The following is a 16,863-nucleotide window of genomic DNA, read 5'->3' as shown; positions in this document are numbered from 1 at the left end:
CTCGCTGTGCCTCAGTGGCTTTGTCTGCAGAATGGGGATAAAAAGCACCAGCCTCCTGAGGGGGTCGGGAGTCTCAGGCCCGCATCCGGGGCAGGTGACACCCCGGTGCTGTGCACTCTTGCTGTCTGGATGTGCACCCTTGCGTGTGCTGCTGCTCCCACCTGACCCCCAGCCCCTCAGGACGGGGTAGAAATTCAGCAAGATCCGGCTGGTAGGGCCCCCTCCCCCACCCTCCCCGTCCTGCTGTCACAGAGGGTGTGGTCACTGTTGGGCCGGGTCAGTGACTGGGCACCGTGGCAGCTGTTTCCCAGGGATTTCTTCCTTCTGCTCCCCGAGGTCGGGGCCAGCCACGGTCACCCCGACCTTCCTCACGGGGGCCTCCCTGCTCGGGGCCAGGGGTTCGACAAGCCTTCGCTGACAGGTGCCGAAAAGGAGAGGGACACAATGAAGAAGGTGACGTCTCGGCAGTGAATGGCTACAGGTCTGTCGAGGGAGACAGACGCAGGAACAGAAAAGCAGGATGCGTTTAAGTCATCTGCTAGGAGGAGACGGGTGAGGTTCGGGGAAATGCGGGGTTCGGGAAAGGGAGCAACTCACTGCCCAGGGCACTGGGGGAAAGCTTCACAGAGGAGGTGGCACTGAGCTAGGCCTCGGCTTTTTCCAGGGGTGGAGGCAGGGGGAAGGGGCCGTCAACTGTGGGAGCAGCACGTGCAGATCCTCGGTGGCCCGAGAACGCTGCCGAGATGCTCGGGGAGGTGGAGGCCTTGGCCTGGAGTTGGACCAAAGGGCAAGATGGGGGCACGGGGGAAGGGAGCGAGCCGAAGGCGAGGGCTTTGCGGGGGCCACGGAGGAAGAGAACGCTGTCTGTTGAGCGTGTCCCACTTGGCAAGCATTGGGCTCCCTCCCTTATGACCACGATGTCCTGTATCCTGAGCAGACCTCCCAGGCGGTAAGTCACTGTCCCATTTACAAATCAGGAATCTGAGGTTGGGAGGATGAGGGCCCTTGCCCAGGGTCCAGCTGGGAAGGTTCTGGCCAGAACCTGAGCCTCGGCCTCGGGCCTCTGCTCTCCGCGCACATCTCTGCACAAGCTCTGTTCACGGGCCTTCTGGTTGCCTCCCACCGGCCTCGGGTCTCCACCTTGCCCTCTGCTCGGACCACAGCAGCCCCGGGCATTTCCTTAGAGGCGGGACCCGCAGCCCCTGCGGGCCGTCTCTCCACTGCCCTCCGTGTTCGGTGGCTCACCACCACCTCGGTCCCTTCTGCCTGGCCGGCCATAGTCGGGGTGGGGGCGGTTGGCAGCCTTGTTTAGAGGCCGAGTCATAGGCCCCAACCCCCAGGGCTCCGTCCCTCTGCCTAGGAGAGCAGTGAGTGGCCAGCGGATCAGACGGAATGAAACATTGCCCCCTTGCCCCAACACGGCCCGCGCAGACTCGAGGGGAGGTCGGGGGGGGGGGGCATGGGGCGCTGGGGCAGTCAGTGTGAGAACTTGGTAATGGGGCTCATGTGACGGAGGCAGTGGGCGAGCTGCCAGGGGGCAGGCTGTGTGGCCTGTGGAGAAATCTGGTGGATACTTAATGTCATCTTAGACCTGATGCAGAGAAGCTCCAGGATCCCGCTTAACCTACTTCCTGCCTCTCTGGAGAACAGGCAGGCAGGAGGGTGTCCCCTTAGGCTGTGGGGTCCCAGCGCACACCAGCGACTGAGCTGTGAAGCAGGGCCTTTAGCTCCTTAAAGACAAAAGCGGGCAGCATCTGATTCTGTCCTTTAGACCCTCCCCCAGTTCGGGGAGGAGAATTGTTAAAGTTTAGCCACAAGCCACCACCCTGTTCTATTTTCCTTTTGTTCTTCTCATCTCATATTTAAAGCAACCACCTCCCACTGCCAGCTGCTGTCTTCGATCCTTAGAAAGGCCCGGCAGGGGGGTGGGGAGTGGAAAGAGAGCGCGCCCAGGAGGCAAAAGTTCTGAATTAGTATTAATAATATTCCCGCACCACCAAGTGTTCTGGCACTCCACTGAGCATTTTCCAAACTCTGGCTCACGTAATTCTCACATCCACCCTGTGAGGAGATACTGTCCAATGTCCCCCTCTCTTCAGATGGGTCATCGAGGCACAGAGAGCTGAAGCCCCAGGTCACAGAGGGATTGAGAGGCACCACCGTAGGCCGGTGACGCCAGAGCCCCAGCGCTTAAACCTCTCCAGTGGTCTGCCCGCCAGCTGGGACGAGCCTCTTGCTCCTCAGATCTCCCGTTTCCTCACCTGCAAAAGAGGGCCCCCGGCCCCGGCCCGGTCTCCTTCCCAAGGTCACTGTAGGGCACTAGGGCCACGGTGGCCACGGACATGGAAGTGGCTTAAGGTTGGAAGGGCCGATCCAGGACTTGGGTCAGGGCCAGTCTGGGGTGCCATCCCGCACGCTTGGGCCTCTTGGCCCCTATAGACGTCGGCCATGCCAGGCTAGAGCGTGAACGACAGGGTGACCACACACACAGGTGTGCATATACACACACACTTCCGGTGACCAAGGACCCCAAACAGCTGGACTAGACCCACCCTTCCATCCTGAGCCAGGGAAGACAATCTCAGTAACAAGTGCTTGTGAGGACTTTGCTGTTACCCAAGTCTCCTCCAAGCTGTGTCTGTACCTCCAGCCTTAAAATGGCCCAGTGAGGTGAGCCAGGTAGGTTCCATGAGGATCCCCACTACCAGCAGCAGTGGGGAAATGGCTTCAAAGAGAACTTGTGACAGGCCAGCAGCGGGGGCTGGCCTTGGGTTAAGGGTTCTCTCCTGCACACCAACAGCCTCAGAGATGTGGTGAGAGTGACTAGTTCCCCCAGGACGCCTTCCCCACTGCACCCTCTGGACACCCCTTCTAGACTTTTGCTTTGTGTCCCCAGCATGCCACATCTTCTGTTATGGCATCTACACCTGCTACATTTTATTGACTTGATAGCAGGGGCTATGTCTTATCTGTCTAGCACAAGGCCTGATATGTATTGAAGATGCATCGTAGTGAGCGAGTAAAGAAAAGATGGATGAATGGATGGATGATGGAGGATGGATGGATGGATGGATGGTGGATGGATGGGTGATGGATAGATAGATGGATGAGAGATAGATGGGTGGTGGATGATGGATGGATGGATGGATGGACAGATGGATGGGAGGATAGATGGGCGATGGATGGATGGATGGATGGGTGATAGATGGGGGATGGATGATGGATGGTTGGATGGATGGATGGATGGATGGATGGGTGGTGGATGGATGGGTGATGGCTAGATAGATGGATGAGTGATAGATGGATGATGGATGATGGATGATGGATGGATGGATGGGTGGATGGGAGGATAGATGGGTGATGGATGGATAGGTGGATGGATGGATGGATCGATGGATGTGTGGGTAGATGGATGGATGAATGGGTGGGTGGATGGACGGATGGATGGTAGATGGGAGGATAGATGGGTGATGGATGGGTGGATGGATGGATGGATAATGGATAGATGGGTGATGGATGGATGGATGGATGGATGAGTAATAGATGGGTGGTGGATGATGGATGGGTGGATGGATGGATGGTAGGATAGATGGGTGATGGATGGATGGGTGGATGGATGGATGGGAGGATAGATGGGTGATGGATGGGTGGATGGATGGATGGGTGGGTGGATGGATGGATGGGTGATAGATGGGTGACGGGTGGATGGATGGGTGGGTGGATGTATGGATGGATGGGTGATATGGGTGATGGATGGATGGATGGGAGGATAGATGGGTGGTAGATGGATGGGTGGATGGGTGGGTGGATGGATGGGTAGATGTATGGATGGATGGGTGATAGATGGGTGATGGATGGATGAGTGGATGGATGGATGGGAGGATGGATGGGTGGGTGGATGGATGGGTGGGTGGATGGATGGATGGGTGATAGATGGGTGATGGATGATGGATGAATGGATGGATGGATGGATGGATGGGTGGATGGATGGATGGGTAATAGATGGGTGATGGATGGGTGGGTGGATGGATGGATGGATGGGTGACAGATGGGTGATGGATGGATGAGTGGATGGATGGATGGATGGATGGGTGGATGGATGGATGGGTGATGGATGATGGATGGATGGATGGATGGATGGATGGGAGGATAGATGGGTGATGGATGGATGGGTGGATGGGTGGGTGGATGGATGGATGGATGGATGGAGAATGGAGGATGGATGGATGGATGAATGGGTGGTGGATGGATGGGTGATGGATAGATAGATGGATGAGTGATGGGTGATGGATGATGGATGGATGGATGGATGGGTGGATGGGAGGATAGATGGGTGACGGATGGATGGGTGGATGGATGGATGGATGATGGATAGATGGGTGATGGATGGATGGATGATGAATACCTGGGTGATGGATAGAATGGGAATGGATGGATGTATGGTGGATAGACAGTTGATGGATGAGTGAAAAAGTCCGAGGAAACTTAGAGCAACAAGCACACAAGGCAGGTTATCAGCCATGACTGAGTCAGGGGCTGACCCTAGTCCCTTGAGTTCTGATGCCAAATTTCCAGGCTCCTCACAGAAGGCCTCAGGTATGCTTGGGATTCACAAAGTCACTCACCTTGGGCCTGGTTCCTAAGAACCACTTCAAATCCAGAAGCAGCGTAAGTGGGTTCCCACGGGTGGAAGAGCATTGCAAAGCAGGAAGAGGGTGCTGGGTTTCAGTTAGACCCGAATTCCAGTGCCAGCTCCACCACTTGCCAGTTGTGTGGCCTTGAGTGAGTCCCTTCAGCTCCTGAGCCCCCACTCTCCTCATGTGTAAAGTGGGGAGAAGTCCTTGCCCTGCTACCCCAGAGGTCATTGCGAGGGCTAAGGGTACAGAGTAGCAATTGAAAGGGGTCACGAATTAGCTACTGTTGTTAAAGCCTCTGCCAGAGGCGACTGTCAGCTGGGCTCCTACCCCCGGGTTGGCCTTTGACAACCACTTTCAGCTTCACCCGCTGTCACGGTGGTCTTAGCAAATATCTGACAAACTCTGAGGAAGTGCTGGGCCCCGTGCAGAGGAAATGGGCACCCACTGCGGCCCCTGCCCTCAGTGAGGACACGGACTCTGACGGAGCTTCCTGGAGAACCCTGTGCGGGCAGAGCCACGGGTAAGCCGGTGGATGTTCAGGACACGTGTCTTCCAAGCCCCCCGGAAAGCTTCCCCCAAGCCTTCCCGATCGCCCCGGTGCGGGCAGAGTCTCCCCCTTGAACGTGCATAGTCTGGAGCACTTGTGGGAGCTGAGGGGCTTCGCACGGGGTTGTGTACACAGATGGTGCTCAATAAATGCTTATTACGTGAATGTCCTTGTCCGTGTATTCATCTGTCAAATCTTTGAGCGCATTCTTTGTGCCGGCTTCTGCGGGGGCGGGGCCGGGGGGGACACAGGTCAGTGTGATATGCTCGCCACCCCCTCGGGAGCTTGCAGTTGGGCAGACCTGGGAGCCAGCGGGGACAGCTCTGGGGACAAAGTGCCATCCTGGGGGGTGGGAGTGCCCAGGAGGGGCGCAGAGACCAGAGGAGGGACGTTTGAGCTGGACCTTGAACTGAACTGGACGTGGGGTCCCACGCAAGGGGAAGGGACTGAGGCAGTGAGCCAGGCCTTTGTGGGCCTCGCTCACCGAGGCGACGAGTGGAAGCAGGTGGCCACGAAGGCGGTGACAGGACCCACGTGGCAGAGTCCAGCTGCCACAGAGAGGTCAGGCCGGGGGTAGGGGGAAGGCCTACGCCAGGATGGCGCGAGGGTGCCGAGCTGGGGGGGAGGCGACAGTGTGTGGTAACCCGTCATGTGCTGGGGATGGCGGTGTCTTGGAGGGGTGACCTCCTGCGAGGTCGTTGGCCCCACCCAGCTCCATGGCCCGCCTCCCCCCCACTGTTTCCATAGTGACAAGGATACCACCCTCCAGCTCCTGGGACTCATCCCCGTGGCCCTCGCTCCCTTCCTCTTGGGCCCCTTCAGGCGGCCTTGTCACAGCCAGGGCAGCCCCCGCTTCCTCCCCCACCCCAGCTCAGGAGCCCCTGGAGGCCCTCGGCCAGAAGCCATGGGACTTCAACAGGACGCTGGAGAGGCTCAGCAGAAACCGGGGAGGGGACACAGCATTCCAGGCGACCACAGGCACACTGGCCGAGCTGTGTGCCCACCCCTGTAAAACTCCCGTGCCCGTGCTGGGAGAAGGACACGGGCCTCCAGTTCCTCCCCAAAAGAACTCGATGACAAACAGCAAGAGTTTTGGATGGAGAAGGTGCGGCTCCTGGGTGACACCGTTGCCCCAGAGAGAGACCAAGCCTCTCCACGTCTCCAGCTGGGCCTCTGTGAGGCCGTCCGGCTCAGACAGGCTCCAGAATGGGGGCTGGTTTCTCTGTCTCAGGTTGCCTTTCCTCTCTTCCTCATCCCTCCTGCTGAATGTTCCGTCTGCTGCTGGGCCCCGGGGATTCGAAACGGCCAGTCTCTGCCACTAAGCGTGTTCCCTACCACCCCCACCCCCCCGGGACCTTGGCCACAACCCTGGCTAATTGGTGAGTGCTGAGATCCCACAGGCTGGGGGTGCCGGGGAGAAGCCTCAATACCCAGACCGGCCCAGAGGGCTTCTCAGAGGAAGTGACATTTGAGCTGGACCTGGAAGGGATTTCCATAGGGCCCAGGGTCTGGCGTTGTAGCCAAGGAAGCTGGGGGTGGGGAGGGGCAGGGCTGGGGCTAGGGCTGGGTGAGGCACACCCGTGTCAGCAGGGAGGGAGCCACGGAAGCTTCCTGCGGGATTGTGATGCCGTAGAGCCAGGAACAAAGGCCTCTTCTTCCAGCTCCGAGGACGAGGACTCGGGAGAGGCAGCCGGAAGCCAGTAAGTAACCTGCTTTGCTAGTCAAGGGTGGAGCTGGGCCGTGGCTATGCCGCAGGTGCACGGGAGAGCAGGGCCTCCTAACCCAGCTCGTCACCCCCATCTCGCTCCCCCAACAGCAGCCAGAATGACTATGCTGTGCCCCAGCTTAACGCCCGCCTGACAGCCCCTGCTGCCCCAGGGTAAAGCCCAACTCCTCACCCTGGCCTGCAAGGTCCAGCTGCCTCGACACCCGGGGCCAGCCTTGACCCTCAGGTGGGCAGAGCTGCTAAGCCAGACCCCCGAGCGCACTTCCTACCCCCGTGGCAACGCTTCCACGGCCACCAGGCTGAGAGCTGTACCCCCAGCGTGACCTGCTAGGCCCGCCCTGATGGAGGAGGTCTGGGTGCGTGTCTGTGACTCTTGGAGGAGTCCAAGAGGACTGTGGCCTTGGGTGCGGTCAAGTGCCACCTGCGTGCCCCCACCCCACATTCCCCATCTCCCAGCCCTGCCCTCCCCAATGCTATCTCCTCCTTACAGCCCGGAAGTCTGGGGGAACCCGGCGCAAGCTGTCATGTGCGCCCAATGGTAAACGGTCCCCGAGCCCATGAGGAGAGACCAGGGAGGGGGCCTCTTGGCTCTGCCATGAGCTGGCTGGGCGTCCCAGGGGCCAGCCACTCCCTCTCTGGGCCCATTTCCTCTTTGTGTCCAAGGGCTGACCTTCCAGATGGCACAGTTCAGCCCCCGTCCTGTCCACCCCGCACGCAACGCCGCGCGGTCCTTTTTCTCCAAGCTGAGTTGCCTCCACTACCGCTAGGAGCCCTCTGGGAGGCTGTTCTCGCTGCAGCTGGCGGTGCGGGGCGACCTCTTGTGGCCACACGTGGGCATAACAAGGCTCAGCCGCGACCGTCCCCGCCGGGGCCCACATGAGGGCGCTGGGAGGGCCGGCGGGGCTCTGCCTACACCCTGCTCTTCTCCAAGGCCCCGGCCAGGCCCCCTCTTCAGGTTCATCAGGCCCAAGTGGGAAGAGGTGTGGTGGCTTTGAGTTAGCTCTGCCTTCCGATCGTGACTCACAAACGTTTATTGAGCGTCTACTGTGTGCCCTGCATGCGGGGGCAGCAAGCTATGACCCAGCCGGGCCTCAGCACGCCCACTTCAATCCCTGAGCCCCCTCCTGTCACCCCGCCTGCTCAACAGTCCCCACCTGGCAGGGCCGCGGGAGCATGGAGGGGCAGGTGCTTAGGACCCCGCCCAGGGCAGACGCCAGAGATGCGGCAGGTCTCTGCCCACCTCATCCTCCACCCGTTCCCACCTCCGCACTCCATCGCCCCTTTGTCCAGAGGGTTATTCCGAGGGTTTCCCCCTCGGCCCCCAAGCCCCAATACCTTAGAACCTCCCTCTGTGCTGGAGTGCCCCCTCTGGGGGGCCACTTCGGCTCTGACTCTCACTTTAGCCCCCGGGGGAAGAGGCCAAATTAATACAATTTGATTGGGAAGCTTTCGTAGAGCGAGGGAGCACTCTAGAAGCTGCCTTTCAGGCCCCTTTGGATTTTCCGCTTAGAGGGTTTGCTCCAAGCAGGGCAGGGCGGAGCCCCTACCCTGCCTCCATGGCCAACACAGGCCACAGGACTTGGGTGCAGAGGAAAATTCAGGCAGGGCCCGTCCCTCTCAGCGACACCCCCCCCCTCCCGCCCCAGAAGCCATCCGAGAAAGCAAGAAGGGACACCCTGGCACGTCTCCATCCTGTGGCTGGGAGCGTCGCCTCCAGAGGAGAGACACCCCCACCCCCACCCCGAGCCGACAGTCACCCTGGGAAGGGACATTGGCCACACTCCACATTCCCAAAGGAAAAAACAAAAACAAAAACAAAAAAACCCAGGAATGTTCCTCCACAGACACTCACACATCTGTGATCGCACCTGGTGAGGCAGGGTGAAGAGGATGAAGCACAGAGAGGTTAACTACCCTGCCCGGGGCCACACAGCCACGAGGAGCTGAGCAGAGAGGTGAGTCCAGAGCAGACTGTAAGTGCAGTGTTCTTCAGAGACAAACCACCCCCCTCCCTTCGCCCAGGCCCCTTCTGCTGGACCGTCTCTCTTGACTTTAATTTTCTTAATGTTTATTTATTTTTGAGAGACAGAACATGAGTGGGAGAGGGGCAGAGAGAGAGAGAGAGAGAGAGAGGGAGACACAGAATCCAAAGTAGCTTCCAGGCTCCGAGCTGTCAGCACAGAGGCCGGCGTGGGGCTTGAACCCATGAACGGCGAGATCACGACCTGGGCCGAAGCCGGACACTTAACTGACTGAGCCACCCAGGTGCCCCTTCTCTCTTGACTTTAGAAAGGCCTTCCTGCGGACCATTTTTGGAAGGAAGCCAGAGAAGAGGGAAGGGAGCTAGCGTGTAAGGGCAAGACTGTGCCACGACATCGTTCGAGCCGCACCGTGGTCCCTCAAAGTGGGCGTCTTTATTCCACTTTGGCAGATGAAGAAACTGAGGCCCAGGGAGGCAAAGCTACCCCCACAGCCATGCAGCTCCCTCACAGGTGCAGGATTCTGTCCCTGGTGTTGTGGGCAAGGTGCCGAGACACCCCCTCCCCCAGGACCAGCAGGTCTCGGGCCCGGCATGAGGCTTCCAGTGCTGGGCTCTGGGGCCGAGGGCCGGGTGGGAAGTGGGGGGGGCGGGGCCTTCTGTCGAATATCAGGCTGACCCAGGATCAGGAGACCCCTGCCCACCTCTGCCGTTTCTCTGCCTTTGAGCAACATGGTTAGAACGGGTGGCTTTTCTCCTGTCTCGGTGAGCCTCTGAGGCCAGGTTTCTGGAAGCCCGGGGCACAGCCCGGGCTGCGGGTCTCCATCTTGCCCCTGGGTTTCCCTGCCCCCCAGAGGGGGCACCCGGAGGGTAGAAAGGGCATCTGCTTTGAATCAGACCCTCTGGCCTCACCATTCACCAGATGCTTGCCTCAGACAAGCCACTTAATTTCCCCAAGCTCAGCTTCCTGTAAAGGTGGTGGTCAGCCTATATCTCACATTTTAGAGATTTAACTGAGCTGATAGGTGTTAGGAGAGTGCCCAGGGCCTGATGAGTGCGTCTCCTTCTTTCCCTCTTTTCTGGGACAGAATCCTGGAATTCTGGAGGGTTCCCCCAGCTGGGGGGCGGAAGGGTGAACATTGTCAAGGTGATCTGAGACGGCACACTACTGACAGAAGGCTCTGCAAAATCTTCTTCACACGCCCAGGTGAGCGGGCCCGGCCTGGGGACACAGCGCACTGAGAGTCCCCCCCCATCCTGAGCCACCCCCCGAGGCTTCCCCTCCCCGTCCTGTCCCCCATGGGGGTTGCATCCCCCTCTTCCTCCTGGGGACCCCATCTCCATAGTGGACGCAGACCGTGGCCCTCTGGACTCCACCCACTGTGCCTGTGAGCCTTCTCCCTGCCAGCCCAAGACGGAGCCTCGGACACTGGCCCATCTCTGGCGGGGGACAGGGGACAGTGCTAATGAGGAAGGCAGCAGAGGGCACAGAGTCCCGTGAAGGGACTCACAGCCCACCCTGGAGTCCAGGGGGACTTCCTGGAGGAGATGCCATTGTCAGTAGGATTTGAAAGATTTAAGTGTGTGTGTGTGTGTGTGTGTGTGTGTGTGTGTGTTAGGGGAGTGTTAGCCAAGACAGGAAAAGTGACATGGGCTGCCAGGTAGAGGTCACAAGCAGAGGCGTGGAGGCTAGAAGCAGCCTGACGGTGTGAAAACGGTAGGCAAGTCCCTGTGGCTGTCACTGGAGTTTGAGAAAGGAAAGGAACAGACTGGGGGCGGGGGCACAGGGAGGAGGCTCTGGGGCAGGGCTTGCTGGCCTGAGTCGTTCCAAGGTGCTGGTACCATGACCTTTGCTGGCACCGCAGCTAAATGATGAGGGGACCCTTTTGTGTTTACTGCACTGTCTTCGCTTGTGCTCTGAACAGTAAGCCTGGGGGCTGTGGGAGCAGGCTGGGAAGCGATGCTTCTGTGACCGAAAGGGATCACGTGCGCTGCGTGCTGCTGTCCCCCAACTTCTTCCTGGGTACACGGGAGGCCTGAGCCAACTCGAGCCCTCTGATGCTCCAAGGCATGAGGGGCCCCAAGGAGCAGAGGGACGTTGGGCAGGGAGGAGGAGGTCACACTGCGCTGAGGGGTTCCCAGGGGAAGGATTGGAGCCTAGGAGGAAAGAAAAGGGGGACAGGACTCAAGGAGCTGGTCTCGGGAGGGAGGCTGGCAGTTAGGGGTGAGGCGTGGAGTGGAGCAGGGACCCAGCTCTGAAGGATCTGGGGTGGGGGGCTGATGGCTGCGGAGGGGCCGGAGAGGGAAGACTGAGAAACTGCCTGAATTTCAAATAACCGCAACCACCCTGGCCCCAAGAGGAAAGCTGTCAAGAGCGTGACAAGAAGGCTGAGTCACAGGAAGGGAAACTTCTTGAGCCCGCAGCCCCTGACCACCAGGAAGCCGTGGCATGCGGGAGTCTGAGCACAGGGAGGCCCTGGGCTTGTGGCTGCCGACCGGGCTGGACACGGTGCCCTTGGAGGTGCTGGCCGAGAAGTTCACGGACTGATAGGGCTGAGCCGAGCAGGTGACCACAGGTGGCCTCTGCTGTCCTGCCCCGCCCCACTTATGGGCCACCAGAACCAGTCAGCCAGATTGGCCCACGCCCATGGAGGTACATGCCCCCAGGAAACAGGGGCGGGGCACAGGAGAACTGAATGGTCTGGGGTCCCCAGATTGAAACGCCCCCAGCCACGCCCAAGGGCTCACAAGTCCTGCGCCCTCTCTGGGAACTGCACCGAGTGACTCATGGTGGGACCTTCCTCCCCGTACCAGCTGCTGCGCTGACAGCTGGGTGCTGAGGGCTGAGGGCCCCTCGGAGGTCTGTCCCTGCGTGGGAGAGGCCTGCTGGCCACACCAACAATAGCAATGCTGTGAGGACCGCTGCCCCTGTCGTCCGGTGCAGCTCACATCCTCACCACAGGCCCCTGGAGGGCAGGGCAGGATGGCAGCTTCTCTGACTCCCCAGATCGGGGTGAGGACAGTCGCAGCCAGACCCTTACGCACAGCAGGCACAGTACCAGGGCCCACAGCACTTTTAAGGCCCGAGGACATGTTTTCCATCAGAAGGGGGGGAAATGGATACAGCGTAGCCTGCATTATGTTGCCCTTTATACCAACACAGCTGCAGAGGAGAATTTTTAATATTTTTACGGAGGAAGGGCCCATGGAAGTGACACCGAGGCCCAGGTCAGAGGGGCCCTTAGAGGCCTGTGTCCCTCCCGGGGCCTCACTGTGTGGTGATGATCTGCTTACTCACCTCCCTCTCCAGCGGGACCGGCTCTGGGTCACTGGCAAAGCAGGCACGCGGTAGGCATCGGCTGAACAAATGCTTCGTAAATTAGAAAGCAGTCGACATTGATCGGGCACTTCACTCTGTGCCAAGCACTGGGCTAAGCTTGTATGAAGTAGACACGTCAACGCCATCCCCACTGTATGGATGAGGACACTGAGGCTGAGAAGGGCTGATTAATGGGCCCAGCAATGTCCCCACAGGAGGGGGAGCAGGTGGTGGGGATGTCAAGGGGCTGGGAGTCATTTGCAGGAGAGACAACCTCACGGGGATATCAGGCAAGTTCTTCTATATGAGCCCATGAGCAGTGGCCCAGGGGCCAGTGCCCTCAGAGGCCCCAGTGCTGCCTCTGACTGGCCTCCTGACCGCACAGGCCGGGCAAGCCATCCGGCCAGACGCCTTGCAGGGGGCAAGGAGTGATCGTCAAAGCTTCCGCCGAGCGTCAGGCACTGGCCTGTCTAGAGCTCACGCTATCCCTGGGCGCTGTGGGTGACTGGTGTTCCCATTCCAGAACACAGTGTGAGAAGCGCCTGGACAAGGGGATGAGGGATGCCGGAACATGGTACGGGAGACTTTCCCCCCGCCTGGGGAGTTTGGAGGCAAGGAAGCAAGCCTCCATGGGACAAGTGACATTTGAGCCCATCCTTGAAAGCTTCGTAGAGATTCATCAGGCCGAGAAATGGGGAAAGGGCATTCTAGGCCAGTGCGCGGCCTGGGCAAAGGTGTGCGAGCGGGAGGGGCCCTGGGTGAGGCCGAGGAGGGCTCAGCTCTGGGGAGCGCAAGCGGGGCACTCAGGGGTCTGCGGCTGCCACACTGGGGTGTAGGGTGTCTGAAGCCTGGGGAGTCAGGCAGTTAGCGGAAGCAGGTTTACTGAGCGGTTATTAGGAGGCTGGCCCTGTAACAGGCGTCGGGGGAGAGAGACGACTAAGGCACAGTCACCCATAAGAGCTGGCTGGGAGTGTCCTTCTGTTCCAGGTCCCTGGCGCCCGGCTGGCCCACTTAGTAACCTGGCCCCAGTACCTTTCCTTCCTCGGACTGGCCTTTCCCGTCCATAAAACAGGCTTAACTGTGCTTGCCACCCAGTGACAACAAACTGTGCTTTTTGAGTTCTCGGGATGAAAGATCCCATAAATGTGGAGTCCTGTCGCCAGCTGGGGCAGGGTGGAACGGGGAGCCCACATCAGATCCCAAGGAGATAGAGAAACAGCCCTGGGGGGTGGGAGGGCCCCAAGATCCTCTGAGGCCACCCCCTCCTCCCCCATAGCTGCCAAACGTGTTCCTGCTGCCAGGAAGCCTGACATTAAAGTCAAGTCCTCCCCCACCACACCCCCAACAAGGATGCTCAGCTCGTGATGATTAAGGGACAGACGCGGACACCCTTGGCTGCTGACCTGTGCTGACAGCAGAGAGGAAGAGGTAGAGGTGGCCTGGGCAGCAGTGAGGTGGCTGGAGGCTTTACTGTCACTTGTGTGTCACTTGTGCGCACGACTGAGCGCTATGGACCCGTCCCTGGCACGTGGGGCAGGCAGAGGGGTACACAGGTCATTCCACCTCCATGTGAGCGCCCGGGTCTCTGGAAGCACAGAGAAGCTCCCTGACTTGACTACGAGCCCACGACAGACCAGGAGGCTGACCTCCTCCCTCGTCTTCCCAAAGATCTCCATTGGCAAAAGCCCTCTCCTCACTCGACCTCACACACGAGGAAACAGAGGCCAGGGGGCCTTGCTGACTCGTCCAAGGTCACGCACAGGATGGTCGCTACTATTCACATTTTACGAGTGAGGCAAATGGCTCCGAGAGGCCAAGTGGCCGCCCCCGGATCACAGAGCAAGCAAGTGGGGCACCTGGCCTAGAGCCAGGGCTGCGGCTCCTGTATTCTCCTCACCTTTTATCACTCCTATCCTGACGCCTCACTTCCTCTGGCTGGTCTGGGTGAGAGCCCCAGAGTGTTCTGTGGCCCAGGAGCGCCCCGGTGGGCCCGTTCGGGCTCCCCCCGGCTGAGCTGTTCCTCGAACATCCCCAGCGCACGGCGAACTTTCCCATCAGGCAGAACAGGCGTGGCGCCCAGGGCCCACGGAAATGTTTTCGTTTTCATCCTTTTAACGCCAGAAGGAAAATTACATATAATAGTAATAAATATTTACTCATGAATCAAGCCTACATTGCAGTACTTTTTCAGCCAATGTGATCATAATATAGAACTTTAAATATATATATATATATATATATATATTTTTTTTTTTATTGGGGCACCCAGGGGGCTCAGGCGTCTGACTCTTGGTTTCGGCTCAGGTCATGATCTCATGGTTTTGTGAGTTTGAGCCCCGCATCGGGCTCTGTGCTGACAGCATAGAGCCTGCTTGGGATTCTCTCTCTCTCTCTCTCTCTCTCTCTCCCTCTGCCCCTCCCCTACTCACACTGTCTCTCTCTCAAAATAAATAAACTTTATATATATGTACATATATACATATATAATATATATGTATACGTATAACTATATATATGTGTGTGTGTGTGTGTGTATATATACACATACATATGAAATGAAGGAAGGAGCCACCAAGGCAAAAGTGTCTAGCGAAAGCCATCGTGTGGCCCCACTGCAGCGTCTACACTGTCAGCCCCCTTGTTCCAGTGGGCAAAGCTGTCCACCGCCCGCCCTGCCACTGTGTCTGAGATGATGAGGAGAGAGGGGAGGAGCAAGAATGGGGCCGAGAACGAGGGCAGAAGCGAGCTGGGGGAAGACTGGCCAACTGAATGGCGGCCACAGAGGGAAGAGCCCAGAAGGGCGGAGGGTTGCTGAATGAGTGGACGGCAGACAGGCGAGGCGCAGAGAGATGGGGAGACGGGTCTGCATGTGATCTCACAAGTCCGATGGGTGGCATCAGTGACGACAGTCAGGACGGCCGGAGGGGCACGGCACAAACACGGGAGACCTCAACAGCAAAGGCAAGAATTTCTCCGGGGCCCTTGTTACTTTTCTGTGGCTGCTGTAACAAGTCAGCCTAAATTCGGTGACTTATCAGCAACAGAAATGTATTCTCTCCCAGTTCAGAAGACCAGGCATCCAAAATCAAAATCAATGGACTGAAATCAAAGTGTCAGCAGGGCCATGCTCCCTTTGGGGCTTTAGGGGAGAGTCCGTTCCTTGCCTCTTCCAGCTTCCGGCAGCCTCCAGTATTCCTTGTCTTATAGCCACACCACTCCAACCTCTGCCCTCTCCTCTTCTCTGCCTCCCTCCTTTTTTTTTTTTTAATTATTTTTTTAACGTTTATTTATTTTTGGGACAGAGAGAGACAGAGCATGAATGGGGGAGGGACAGAGAGAGAGGGAGACACAGAATCAGAAGCAGGCTCCAGGCTCCGAGCCATCAGCCCAGAGCCCGACGCGGGGCTCGAACTCACGGACCACGAGATCGTGACCTGAGCTGAAGTCTGACGCTAAACCGACTGAGCCACCCAGGCGCCCCTCTGCCTCCCTCTTAAAGAACACTTGGGGGGCGCCTGGGTGGTGCAGTCAGTTAAGCGTCCGACTTCAGCCAGGTCACGATCTCGTGGTCCGTGAGTTCGAGCCCCGCGTCGGGCTCTGGGCTGATGGCTCGGAGCCTGGAGCCTGCTTCCGATTCTGTGTCTCTCTCTCTCTCTCTCAGTCCCTCCCCTGTTCATGCTCTGTCTCTCTCTGTCCCCCCCCCAAAAAAAAAAGTTGAAAAAAAATAATTATTCCCAAATGACTTCCATTTGGTTATGAAATAAAAACCACGTTTTAAAAAAAAAAAAAAAAAAGAACACTTGGGATTCCATTTAGGGCCACCTTAATAATGCAAGATAATCTCCCTATCTCAAAACCCTTCATTTAATGTTGTCTTCAGTCACCTTCACAGTTTCCAGAGATTAGGACCTAATATCCTTGGGGCCATTATTTGCCATCCGGCAGGCCCACAGAGGCAACGCAGCCTGTGGGTGTGGCCCCTGCCTGAGACCAGCAGAAGGCACATTCCGGAAAAGGGTCCTTCTGCCAGGATCCTGGGAGAGCGAAACAGGTTCTGCAATGGTGGTGGCGAGGTACAGGCCCTCCATTGGAATTGACCAGCACGGGATTGGGGAGTTAAGTGCCCTGGTGAGAAGGTGTCAAGGGAGGCCCCAGGATGCTGGCCCTACATCTGATTTGCATTCTCATTCTATTCCTTCCACGGTCAGCAGATACTCAGGCCCCACGTGAGGTCCTGGAGAGCCAGGCAGTTTGTCATCTAACCCTTGCCTTCAAGATGCTATAAGTGCACGTGAGGCCCCTTTTTTTCCCAGGTGGGCCTGTAGAGGCCCAGGAAGAGGGGTCGTTTTTTTGTCTGGAGTCAACTTAGCACAAGGGTTTCACTCTTCCTCAAGCCTCTACCCCCGGTGCCTTCCTGTCCTGTCTCAGTGATTTTGTAATTTCTTGTCTCTTCCTCTTGGTGCTTTAAGCGTGAAATAACGACACTGTTACCCTTAGAAGCATTTGCACAGGAAATGACTCCTCCCAAGCTGTGCACTTGCTACTTGGGTAAAGTTGGCCGGTGGCAGGCGTCAGGTGACATTTGTACTCATTCATTATCTATCAGTCACATAAATTTGAGCGAGGCAGAGGAAGACGTAACCAGCCCTGCTTTCT

At 58.1% G+C, this 16,863-nt stretch overlaps 1 long non-coding RNA gene across 1 annotated transcript; it reads left to right on the top strand.

The window, feature by feature from the left end:
- Window positions 1-8,756: 8,756 nt before the first annotated feature.
- LOC125170515 (uncharacterized) lies at window positions 8,757-14,322 on the top strand. Its single transcript, XR_007154065.1, has 3 exons — window positions 8,757-8,865; window positions 9,977-10,095; window positions 13,484-14,322. It is a non-coding gene; the product is annotated as an uncharacterized LOC125170515 (long non-coding RNA).
- Window positions 14,323-16,863: the final 2,541 nt, after the last annotated feature.

This window comes from Prionailurus viverrinus, chromosome B4 (genome assembly GCF_022837055.1).
Source record: "Prionailurus viverrinus isolate Anna chromosome B4, UM_Priviv_1.0, whole genome shotgun sequence".
Classification (NCBI taxonomy): Eukaryota; Metazoa; Chordata; class Mammalia; order Carnivora; family Felidae; genus Prionailurus; species Prionailurus viverrinus.
The sequence above is the reverse complement of the archived record's forward strand: the minus strand, read 5'-3'. Positions and strand labels throughout refer to the sequence as shown.